The sequence below is a fragment of the Xyrauchen texanus genome, chromosome 9 (assembly GCF_025860055.1).
Source record: "Xyrauchen texanus isolate HMW12.3.18 chromosome 9, RBS_HiC_50CHRs, whole genome shotgun sequence".
Taxonomy (NCBI): Eukaryota; Metazoa; Chordata; class Actinopteri; order Cypriniformes; family Catostomidae; genus Xyrauchen; species Xyrauchen texanus.
The window spans coordinates 41,837,803-41,846,754 of record NC_068284.1 but is presented as its reverse complement, the minus strand read 5'-3'; the positions used below and the strand labels follow the sequence as shown (position 1 = coordinate 41,846,754).

General features: G+C 36.7%; 1 long non-coding RNA gene across 1 annotated transcript; it reads right to left on the bottom strand.

The window, feature by feature from the left end:
- Positions 1–1,377: 1,377 nt before the first annotated feature.
- LOC127648656 (uncharacterized) lies at positions 1,378–2,405 on the bottom strand. Its single transcript, XR_007971192.1, has 3 exons — positions 2,302–2,405; positions 2,058–2,121; positions 1,378–1,972 (listed from the first exon to the last, which is right to left on the bottom strand). It is a non-coding gene; the product is annotated as an uncharacterized LOC127648656 (long non-coding RNA).
- Between the last annotated feature and the right edge of the window lie 6,547 nt (positions 2,406–8,952).

Here is an 8,952-nt window from a genome sequence, read left to right as displayed (position 1 = left end):
GGTAATATGTAGGATTGCAGAACAGTAATTGCAGTGGCAAAGAACTGGAATAACCAGTGTTTCAGTTTGACAAAGAAGTGTAACACCAGAAATGCATGCGCCAAGATCCTTGCCATTTTTGGGGATTTCCGCCTGGATTTGGCCTACCCAAATTAAAAAGCTTCCCATTCCCACATACTTTGGCCTAAATACACAGTTTTGGTGTCATTTTACAGGAAACCCTTTGAAGTTGCATAAAACACTGCTAAAAATTAAAAAAAATTAAATATATGTTGTCTGAACAGTAATAACCCTCCTAAAAAAAGAGGCTTTTTGATTTTTTTAATATAAATTCATTTTTGAAAGTGTATAACTCAAGCCCTGTAAACCCTAGCAGCACGCAGACAGTTTTGGCTGTTTCCACTAGATGTCAGCAAATACCTGAAAAAGGAATTTTGTCTGTATCATGTTTTATTTAATATCTATTTCAATTTATTTGAAGGGAGGAATATTACCTTTTTTGGTGTACTTTCCGCCTTCCCAAATCTAAAGTCTCCCCATACCCATATACAGTGCTATAAATGCAAAATCCCAGTGTAATTTTACAGAAAACCCTTTGTCATTACATAACACACTGTTGAAAGTGGTAAATATGCGCTCAGGTGTCTGGTGAGACGCGTCTGTGTGTTTTGCGCACGTAACCTACCTAGTGATCACTTCACAGTCAGGATGCAATATCACAGCCCCTGATTGGTCTATTTGATCTTGAGAGACATTGCCGGAAAGCGGAGGGTCTAAGCTTTACGGCAATATATGCTTTATCCGGATCGGATGTTTACATATTTTCCTGGATTGTTGAATATCATATAACATTACTTTGTGGTGTTTCTGCACTTGCGTGACATATCGAGGGATTACTTGGGCACACAACCACAGAAAACACTGAAAAACGGCTCATTTTGCAGAGAATAACCTAAGGTAAAGGATTATGTAGCATTTGTGGCTAACTGTGCTGTCTAGTGCGAGTAGCACGGCAAATATTCAATAATTTCACTTGTATGTTTACAAATGTTGATTGTATACTTCATGATTCATTCGAAGTGTATTAGATATGTGATTATACCTCAATAAAAAGACTTATTGGAACTTCTTACTGGCAATGAGAGCTTTCATTTGATACATGGTTTGTACATGTGCGTCATATTTGAGCGATATGAGAAATATGCATATTCAAAAACGCACATAATTGTGACACGACTTTTGATGGGTGGAACTATGCAATTTATTGTAAATAAGTTACTTGGTGTAAAACAAATGCCAAAGTAATGCATATCTCAAGAAAGTAGACATTCTAAGTGTGACACCCGCTAGGGCCAAAAAAAATAGATCGATCACAGACAACAACAAATTGTAAAAAAAGTACAAAATTCTTTATTAAACACTACCATAAAATTATTCAGGGCATGACTTAATTCAGCTGGCAGGGGCAGCAATTTCTCAATTTGTCCAACTAGGAATACAAAAAAACCTGAGCTACCTATACAGGGGACACTTCACTGCATCATGTGCAAACCACAGCAAACCCCCATAAGCCCTTCACTACAAACATGCTTATGTGATACACGTTCACAATTAGAAGCCACACCAAAAGACCTATAAGGGCTCTATTAAATTGTACTCCCAGTTCTCCACCGACCACGATGGGAAACTACCCCCTGCAGCTTAATCAAGGATGGAAAGCGGTTTAAATTAAATACATAATTTAAAGAAAAAAACAAAAATAGATAAATAAACAATTCCACTAGCCAGCAACAAATCAACCAATACATTAAACAAAAAACAATAAACAAAAACACATATAGCTGGCTAGGAAATTAATCACCACAAATAAGTCAGGGAGCAGTCAGTTTCACAATTGTCACATAAAATCAAATAAACATCAAACAAAAAAACAATATAAGAGAACAGCGACTAGCAATCAACATCCAACACCCTATAAAAAAAATAGAATATTTTTCATGAGCGTCAGTCACATCCAGATAACAAACAAACAACAAACTCAAAATGAATAACCATACCTTTAAGGTGCACTACCAGACAAATACATGGTGGTCCTGAATTTATTCCATCAGGAAAACAGTTCTAAAACATAATAAAATAACCATATTACCATAATTACCAACTCATACCCATATAATAATACATTAATGGATTCAAATACCCCCAATTCATCTACAAAAATTATTAAATCTATACTGGTGACTGCATCAGTACAATAAAAAACATCCCTTGTAATAGTACACCGAAATAATACAGGTTTACCTTCAATTGAGACAAAATACACCACAGGACACCCAGTCCCACACGGCTACTAGCCAAACGGCTAACTGGTGCTGCAAGGACCCCGGCTGCCTTCTTCCTTCTTCTTCTTCTTCTTCTTTAGAGTTTATCGGCAGCTTGCATCCATTAGCGTTGCACTACCGCCATCTTCCGGCTTTATTTCCTGTCATGTCCAGTTACGTCATATTCTCCTCATCAGTCCTGTTCTTGATAAAAATAATAAAATATTTCCTCTGCTTTGTTCATTCTCCCCACTTTCCAGTATTTCCTTCATTCCTGTCCCTATTGCTCCAATTTTTCCTAACTCTTCCATCATATTTTTCCTCTGTTCTTTATATTGTCTGCAACTCAACAACACATGCTCTATAGTTTCTGCAACCTGACAACAACCACAAAAACCAGTTGGGTGCTTCCCTATAATGTGTAGTGTGCTATTCAAATTACTGTGACCTATCCTTAATCTGGTCATAACTACTTCTTCTTTTCTAATCCCTCCCCTATTCTTCACAGCCCCAACTTTACTTTGAATAGCATATAAATGTCTCCCTTTAGTTTCCATATCCCACTGATGTTGCCATTTTCTAATGGCTTCTTTCCATATTATACTCTTTCCTTCAGACTTTGACAACTTAATATTTTCTTCAATATTCTCTTTTTCAACAGCTTGTTTGGCTAACTTGTCCACTCTCTCATTACCCACAATGCCGATATGAGCAGGAATCCAAGTCAATTGAATCTCATAACATTTCCCCCTTATTCTTGTGTATATTATCAATACTGAATACAGTAAATCCTGATGACTATTAGATATACCAGTCATGGGACTGTATAAAGCTGACACTGAATCACTTCCAATTAAAGCTTTTTTAATTTAGTTTTCCTCAATCCATTCTAGTGCCATCTTAATAGCGTATAATTCAACTGCATACACACTCAGATCATTTGTGGTTCGTCTGCTTATCTCACCTCTTTGGTTGAAAATGTAAACTGCAGCTCCAGTCTTTCCTGTTTCTGGATCCTTTGATCCGTCTGTATAAATCTGAATATACTCTTTATATTTAAAATCTATATTTCTATAAAATTCGCTACCAGATCTGTACTATTACTTACTGTTTTAACTCGAAGTAATTTAAAATCAACTTCCATGGTTTCTAGCTTCCATACCGGTGTATCAGGCCATATTATAGTTGGGCAGAATTCCTTTTCATACACTCCCAATTCTCTAGCCACCTCATCTCCGACCCACCCAAAACTGAACTTTTGTGCTCTCTCCCTTTCCCAATTATCTTGTAATATCATTTTAGTTGGATGACTATCTCCATGCCCTTTTAGATTTACCCAATAATTTACAAGCAATTGTTTACGTCGGATGTTCAATGGCATTTCTCCCGCTTCCACCTGTAGAGCACACACTGGTGATGTTTTAACTGCCCTAGACATAATCTCAGTGCTTTAGCCTGCATTACATCAAGCCTCCTAAGTACAGATTTGGCTGCTGATCCATATGCCACACTTCCATAATCCATCCTTGATCTTATTAGATTTACATATATATATTTCAGTGATTTATACTCTGTTCCCCAGTCTAGACCTGTTAAACATCTCATTAAATTTATTACTTTTTTACATTTGTCTTCTACATTTCTAATATGTTCTACCCAAGTTAACCTTGTGTCAAAGTGTACTCCTAAAAAACGGAATGTTTTAACTCTCTCTAAATTACTTCCATGTAGTTTTATATTAATATTTTCCTTGATTTTCTTCCCTGTAAAAAACATCACTTTAGTTTTCTCTATAGAAAATTTAACACCCCACTTTATTCCCCACTTCTCCACCTGCTGTATCCCTTCTTGTATTTTTTTAACTACATGTTCTGTATTTCTTCCTTTTTTCCATATTGCCCCATCATCCACAAAAAGTGATCTTCCCATACCTATTGGTATATTCACATATATGTCATTAATCATTACTGAAAATAATGTGGGACTTACAACACTCCCCTGAGGAGTTCCGTTTTCTATAACATGTTCACTTGATAAGTCTGCCCCTATTTTAACCTGAATTGTTCTTCCTTCCAGGAAATCCTTTATCCAGTTAAGAAAATTTCCTCTAATTCCCATATTATACAATTTAATCATTAGTCCCTCTCTCCATAGCATATCATATGCTTTTTCTACATCGAAAAATACTGCCACTACTGTCTCTTTATTTACTTGTGCTTTTCTTATGTTATCTTCCAAACACAATACTGCATCCATAGTATTCCTACCTCTTCTAAACCCACTTTGACATCATGTCAGTAAATTAATGGATCATTCTTTCCATTAATTTACTGACATGAGATGTCAGAGCAATAGGTCTATAACTTGTGGGTTTACTAGCTTCTTCCCAGGTTTTCTTATCGGCACAATAATTGCCTCCTTCCAGCTCTTTGGTAGTTTCCCTTCCTCCCACACTTTATTGTACAGCATCAACAACTTATTCTTCCCCTCCTCACTTAACTGTTTCAACATGCTATAACAAATGTCATTTTTTCCTGGTGCAGTCTTCCCAGTTTTGGCCATTGCTCTCTTTAATTCTCCCATGTTAAATAGTACATTTTGTTCATCCTCCACTTTCCCCATCTTCATAAGTACCTCTACATTTTCAGATTTAGTCTTCTCTCTGCCTCTCTTCCCTTCTTCCGATAAATTATTAGAGCTGTGCACATTGACAAATGTATTTGCTAACATTTCAGCCTTTTCCTTATTTGTCACTGCAATTTCATTTCCACTACTCAAAACTGGGTAACTCCATTCTCTCCTTTCACCACCCATCTTTTTAATCATTGTCCACACCTCTCCAATCTGAGTTGTATTCCCAATTGAGCTACAATACTTCCTCCAATATGTTCTTTTTGCCTGTCTAATTGTTTTCCTTACTATTGCCTGAGCATATTTATATTGAACCATGTGCATAAAGTTATGAGTTCTTTTCATTATTTTAAATGCTTTGTTCCTATTTCTGACTGCTTCTTTATATTCCTCACCCCACCATGGTACGATTTTCCTCTTTACCTTACCTTTACTTTTTGGAATAGACTCCATTGCCGCTGTTATTATACCTTTCTTTATTTTATTTTCCAGTATCTCTATATCATCATTATACTCAATCTGGTTCAAACATCTATCACTTTCTTTCTGAAAATGTTCCCAATTAGCCTTCTCAAATATCCATCTTCCTCCTCTTCCTTCTATACTTTGAGATAATGAAATATTAATTTTACACAATACTGGATAATGATCACTTCCTATTGTCCCATCCTTATAGACACTCCAATTACATATCGCTGCCATACTACTGGACACCAGTGTGAGGTCAAGTACAGATTCCTTCCCAGTACTAACCTCTATCCTGGTTTTACTTCCATCATTTAAACATACTAAGTTTTTCTCATCCAATAACTCTTCAATTACTTGTCCATTACTATCCATCTTCTCACTACCCCACAATGCATTATGCGCATTGAAATCCCCACACCATACAATATTATTATTGTCTTGCCCCTCTATTTCCTCAAAATTGTTTATATCTAATTTCCTACACGGATTGTAATAATTTATAACTACAATTTTTTTCCTTTCACCCCATGTTTCTACCACTACATATTCTTGCTCCTTTCCTACACCTAACACCCTATTCGAATCCCTTGTCTTATAAATGTTATACATCCCCTCCACCACCATTTTCCCTATCTTGTCTAACTGATACGTATCCATATATTATAAAGTCCAAATTAGGCTTTAACCAGGATTCCTGAATGCATATAACATCTGGCTTTTCTCTTCTACTCCTTATAAATTGCTTAAAATCCTGCCCATTTGCGATCAGGCTTCTTGCATTCCATTGAAGGATTAGCATTACAAAAATTATTAACCTATACATGTTGTCTCTTGACTCGACTGTACACTGAGTTCATCCCTCACTTCTTCCCACTTTAATCCTGTCATATCCAAGTGATGTATTGCTGCTTTAACAATAATCTGGATTCTTTCAGTTTTAGACCTGACTTCAGCTGTAGCATTTATCACCCCTGCTATGAATGTCACTATTTTCTTCTTCTCTTCCCATTTTTCCTTCTTTTCTTTGTGATCTTCCCTACTCACCCTTTTTATACTTTCTCCACTCTGATTCTTCTTTTCCTGCTCCGTTCTCTTAACAGCCTCAACATAAGAAATGTTTTCTTTTGATTTTATCTGTTGTACTTTAACTTATTTTTTCATCACTTCACATCCCCAAAATGCCACACTATGATTCCCTCCACAGTTACAAAACTTTGGTCTTACTTCTTCCCCACACTTTCCATATTCATGATCACCACTACACCTAGCACACCTCCTCTTTCCTTTACATACAGTAGCCATATGTCCAAATTCCTGGTAATTATAACATCTTATTGGCTTAGGTACATACTCTCTTATGCTGTATCTCATAAATCCATAATATACCTCTTTTGGTACCTCCTTTGTTTCAAACTCAACCAATACAGATTCTGTTTCTACTTTCTCCACTCCCCGTGTCATTCTTACTGCACTTTTAACTGATCTATTCTTCATTCTCAAGTTCTCCACCAACTCTTTCATATTTACAGTAATTGGAATTCCATATATCACTCCCTTACTTCCGCCATTTATTTTCTCCCCCACTCTTACTACTTTTACTATTTTTATTTTTCCAACACAACTCATCTTCTTTGCTTTTTCCATCTGTACTTCATTATTACATCCTACCAGTAGATTTCCATCTCCCAAAATTCTTGCATACTTCACTTCTCCTACCTTTTCTCTTATTACTTTAGTTAACTTAAGTGGATCCATTTTTTTAACTCCTCCTTCTCCCTCAAATCGTACCACTACATTAAACAATCTTATTTTAGGTTCCTTCCCTTCATCTTCTTCACTTTCCGTCCCATTTGAACTGACACAACCTTTTTTCTTTCTTTTACGACTAGCCTCCTTATCCCTGCGCATTCTCCCTACTTCCTCCCACTCACTTTCCCTCCTCTCATCACTACCATTCCCCGCTGCTTCACTGTAATCCATACCATCCACCTGTATCCCTGCCACCCCTAGCAAGATTATTGGTTTAATGATCAACCAGAAGCTGTGAGACAGCACCACTACCGGACCTATACAGGCCGTCGGCCGATGCTATCCCACACCACTTCCTAATCGACTCACCAACCAACAAGGTCGCACTTCGTTTTCCACCCAGTGCAAAAAATTTTTATTCCTCAGGTCTTAGATCCAGAATCAAGCCTTGCCAGCCCAGTCGACGGGAGGGGCTCTGCTCCGGTGTCCAAATAAAATCAAAACTCTTTCCTCGTGCCGAACCTTCACCGGCCAACTTCAGACGTACCACGACCCTCTACAGCCCCCGGCTGCCTTTCCATATTGCCTGTCCTTTAAACTGGGCCACCCTATCAGTAATCTGTAATAGGGATTGGTAGTTGCTTCACAATCTCCCTCCCCTTCTCCTGCTTACCTTGCTACATAAGCTTTCAAATGGTACCAGATATAAGCTCATAACTCCTCCGCATACATTTAAAATTGGAAGTACATTATTACTGACGTAATTTTAAATCCCGGATCCGGGATCGTGGATTTTAAGATAGCTTACATTTGAGGGTATTCCATGCAGGCTATACATGAACACGGTTAGACACATTAAGTTATTTTATTAATTAATTGTTTTCCAAATATTTGAGTACTTCATATGTGATATAGTGAATACAAGTTATGTTTTTGTATATTTCTATTTTCTATATAAAATCGCTAAATTATATTTTTCTAATACTGCTAAATATTGTTAGATTCCTATTTGTGCTTTATGTTAAAAAAGAGTGTTATGTGCATTTATTGAATTAATTATTTTCATTTGACATACCTGCGTTATGACGTTCACCTGCACCTTCAGTTGCGTGCTTGTGATGTGCTTCCTTCATTCATAGTAAAGACAGCGATGAGAAGCAATCATATCAGCATTAATCATAATATAGCCTACTTCTTTTCAGGTAACTGAGCAACGAAATGCACACACACACACTTCTGTATGAGTATAAACACTGTTAAACGGAATACTAATGAGTTGTACGATTTGAAAGCAGTTCTTTTCACTTTATTAATGGTTTGTCACGAGTTTAGTGCGGCCGAGCACATGGTTAGCATGGGTGCTCCGTGATTAGCGCGACAGCCCGTAATATGCAATAAATGGTCAAAATATAGCGATGTAATTCGAGTTGATAATGTTGTTTAAGAGTTATAAATGATCATTGACTTACATATTTGGTCATTTAACCCCCCTGTGATCTCTGTTAACTGTGAGGTATGTATTACATTTTGGTTGAGTGAATTTCATAGGTGTCTTAATTGAATGTAATACATCAGACAATAGACTCCGCAGTGTTCGCATTGAGGATGTGGTTTGCGTCCTATCTGCATAGCTACATTCATTAATTTAATGTCATATGTATTAAGGGATAGGCTATATGTATAAATTAAAATGTTATATCTTGTTTCAGTGCTTATGTGTACATTCTGGAAATCTTATTCTGCTTGTAAAGAATATGAGGTTTGAGTGTCACTCTGTCAGTTG